The sequence below is a fragment of the Herpailurus yagouaroundi genome, unplaced genomic scaffold (genome assembly GCF_014898765.1).
Source record: "Herpailurus yagouaroundi ecotype Mexico unplaced genomic scaffold, PumYag 195, whole genome shotgun sequence".
NCBI classification, from domain to species: domain Eukaryota; kingdom Metazoa; phylum Chordata; class Mammalia; order Carnivora; family Felidae; genus Herpailurus; species Herpailurus yagouaroundi.
Window position 1 is genome coordinate 4,609,931 of NW_024412426.1, and position 3,991 is coordinate 4,613,921.

At 37.9% G+C, this 3,991-nt stretch overlaps 1 long non-coding RNA gene across 1 annotated transcript; it reads left to right on the top strand.

The window, feature by feature from the left end:
- Positions 1-786: 786 nt before the first annotated feature.
- On the top strand, positions 787-3,425 carry LOC121011685 (uncharacterized). The gene is made up of 2 exons (XR_005781694.1): positions 787-3,023; positions 3,056-3,425. It is a non-coding gene; the product is annotated as an uncharacterized LOC121011685 (long non-coding RNA).
- The last annotated feature ends 566 nt before the right edge of the window (positions 3,426-3,991 follow it).

Here is a 3,991-nt window from a genome sequence, read left to right on the forward strand (position 1 = left end):
CTTATCTCCTCTAATTTTGTTGGTCACTGTTCTAAGTATGAATTTCGTTATATGTTTTGGAATTTTGATATGCAGACATCCTGATTAGGAAATTTGTTTGTTTTTCTCACTCTTTGTTAACTCTTAGTTGCCTCCATTTTTCCCCAAGGAACTCCCAGACTAGAATTAGGACTTATATTCCTGGCTTAGGCTTGTCTGGCTATGCTATTAAGAGAAATTACAGATCCAGTCTCTGAACTAGTGGGCAGCTTGGCCCAGGTCCTGGGTGTGGTGCTGTGTCACCTTTCTCCTGGCTCCCTAAGCCATGGCTCTAGAAGGAGTCACTGCAGCCCTTTTTAACTTTTTTTCATGGGTGAAGAAGCCCCTGGTTTCAGCAGTGAACTTGAATTCATCCCTTCCCTTTCTTGGGAGGATTTTTGGTCCCTGTACACAGCAGTACAAAATTCCTAGATGGGGAGCCCAGCAGGCCTCAGCTTTGGTGTTCTGGGCCTCAGAGAGGTTTATATGGTTTCTGAGCATGATAATGGTTTGTATCGTTTTTAATTTAGTTTGAGAGAGAGAGAGAGAGAGAATCAATGAATGAATGAATGAATCCCAAGCAGGCTCCAAGCCCAGCATGGAGCCCAGTGTGGGGCTTGATCCCACAACCTGTGAGACCATGACCTGAGCCAAAATCAGGAGTTGGATGCTCAACTGACTGAACCACCCAGGCACCCTCTTTATTTGTTTCATAATTTTTCTTTTTATATTTTATGTGTCGTTGATATGTGTTTGGAGCAGAGGATGTCTTCAATGCAAGAAATTACAGGTATCTTAGCTGGAAGTATAGATATGTTGTATTATATTGCATTATATATTGCTTTATTGTCCAGAAACAGTTTATTTATTTATTTGTAAGTGCAAAGTCTGTGCTTCAAGAATTATGAGGACGTTGAGATTCAATGTAACATAGGAAATGGGAAGACTCTCAGGTGTCAAATAGACCTGGGTTTTAACACAGACCTGACACTTCCCTGTGGAAGTAGCAAATATATCATCTCCTTGATAACAGTTACTTCATCTCTAAAATGGGGATAATAATACCTGTAAAATATTGTGAAGCTTGAATAAATGATAGCTGTGAAGTATCTGTTATAAGACACAGAGAGACAAATGTTTTGTTTTATTTTACATCTGCTTTGTAGGCAAAATAACATTGAAAACATACACTTTGTTAAGTAAACTAGCATATACCAGGTGGATAATACACATGTAGCAGAACCATATACAGACTCTTTGGGAAATGGTACAAAGGAAATTAAAAATAGAAGATAAAAATGTTATGAAGTCAAATGAGAAGTAATATAGTATGGATACAATACATGACAGAAATGTCTATCTGATACTTTCAGATTTTTAAGCCAAGGATGGGTATGCAAATATATAAACTATTTTGAGCCATTAATTGATACAAATTTCCCCTGCTTGTCAAGAAACTTTGTATTCTTTGTTAATGAGTGAAGTTACATAAATACACACATGTACCTAATGCTTATATATGAATATGGGGTATAAAAATTACTTTTATCCCTTCGCCCTTAAAAAACAAGATTTGGCAACATGTAGATTGCAAGGAAAAGCTGAAAAAAAAAAGATGAAAATCCAAATTTGAAATGTCTCTCAACTCCCACACATGTTCTTATATATTACTTTCAGCCTCCAAATTATGAAAAATGTTTCTGTAGAACCTATCAACTCTCTCAATAAAAATATCCCAGGTTGTCATGGTGACATAGTTCTTTCCCCTGCAGAATCCTGTAGTCTGGTACAGTGATTTCCTAATTCTTTATGGTTGTGGAATGTTTCCTTTCTTTTTTTTTTTTTTTCCACATGGTTTCTCATTTTTCCAACCTAAGATTACATCTTAGCCTGCTACGGTGGTGGCAAACTAAAGATTTAATTTGAAACAAGGAAGATTTAAATAGTGGTCTTATAATAGTAAATTAATCTGGAAAGCTGATGGAATGTATGTATGAGTGTATGTTCTGCAGTCGTCTTTGATGAAAACATTACAGCACTCACCCCTTGCTAGAATCTATTTCTTTCCTAACCTGTGTGGGCTGATTAAATTAAGAACTCTCAATGTCCAGGCTTTTAAACCAGAGGTACAATTCTAGGAGTTTGGTAGTCAGAATATGAAATTTAGATTAGCCTTTTTCTCCTCTCTATCCCAAATGCTTTGTTCTTCCCATCTCTCAATCCTGAATGGAGCTTTGCAGATTTGTGAGTCCCTATAGTGCAGAGACTTGTGGATGTTATGGAATAGAGCTCACCTCTGACAAATTATCTTGCTGCCTGGTTTGGTCTGTTTTAGGGCTCCTAGGGTTATCTTTATGGGAAGATATTAAGGAGTAAGAGCAGCCCTCAGCAGGGGTTCCTTGGACACCGGGGAGAACGAAGAGCCTGAGCAATGGAGCGTCAGAGGACAGCATGAGAAAGCTGCACGTAAGAAAGAGCAAAAACACTCTGGTTGTTTAATATCTACTTGAAGAGAGGGACTTCGTCTTTTGTTTGTCTAAATAATGAGTAAGTCAGTGGCTGTTTGGTGGTGACTTTACCAAGTATTTTGACTCTGCCTGTGCCACTGGACATTTAGCTGGAAGGATCCTTTGGTGAAGGCTAACATCAAAGTGTAAGGTAGGTATTAACTTTCTTTAATGAATTTTTAGTTCATAAATAGTTACCTTAAGCTTGGGAAATCTGGGGTCATGGATGTCAAAAAAAAAAAAGATTTAAGGCAATCTTTGAGCTATTATAATATTTTGAAAAATCTCATAGGATAATTTTAATGGGACTATGGATGAATTGGAGGCAGGTAGGTAGACTGGGGTAGTTTTTATTTTCTTTGAAAATTTAAAACACTTACTAATTGGGCACATAAGTACATAAATCTTAAATGTTCAGCTTGATAAATTTTCATGTGTGTGCACTTATGTAACTGCTAACCGGAGCATGAACTTTCCAGTGTCCCAGACATCTCTCAGGTGCTTCTCAGGTGATGCCAGACATCTCTCAGGTGCTTCTCAGGTGATGCCCATTGTACCTTTCACCGCCTGCCCCCTCTCCATCCTCTGTGGATAACCACTATTCTGACTTCTATCACCATAAAATTGTTTTAGTTTCTTGAATTTTCTGTGAATGGGATCATAGAGTATATACTCTTAGGTCTGGCTTCTTTTGCTCAACATTATGTGTGTACATTCATCCTTGTTGATACATGTACCAGTAGTTCTTCCTTTTTAATTGCTGTGTAAATGCCATTGTGTGATTTATACCACATTTAACTTATCCGTTTTACTGATAATTGACACTTGGGTTGTGGCAAATTTTCAGACCTTCTGAATAATAATGCTGTAAACTTTCCTGTGTGTGTCTTTTTAAATGGATATACTCACTCACTTTTCTTGTGTATATCTCCAGGAATGAAATTGCTATTATTATCAGTATTTTTACCTTTAGTCATTCTGGGACCACAATCTGTTAGGTGGACATTTGAGTTGTTTCCATTTGGGGGCTATTATGAACAGAGCTGCTATCAATATTCACATGTAGGTCTTCATATGGATATATATATATATATCCATATATATATATTTCATATATGTATACCCAAGGTATTTCTCTTGGGTAAAATACCTATGAGTGAGATTGCTGGGATATATAGTAAGTGTATGTTTAACTTTATAAGAAACTGCCAAATTGTTTTCCAATGTGGCTGAGTCATTTTGAATCCCCACTGGCAACCTATGAAAGTTTCAGTTGCTCCTGTCCCTGTCAACATTGGGTAGCACCAGTCTTTAAAATGTTAGCCATTGATGGGGCGCCTGGGTGGCTCAGTCAGTTGAGCTTCCAACTTTGGCTCAGGTCATGATCTCACGGTTTGTGGGTTCGAGCTCTGCGTCGGGCTCTGTGCTGACAGCCTGGAGCCTGCTTTGGATTCTGTGTCCCCCCT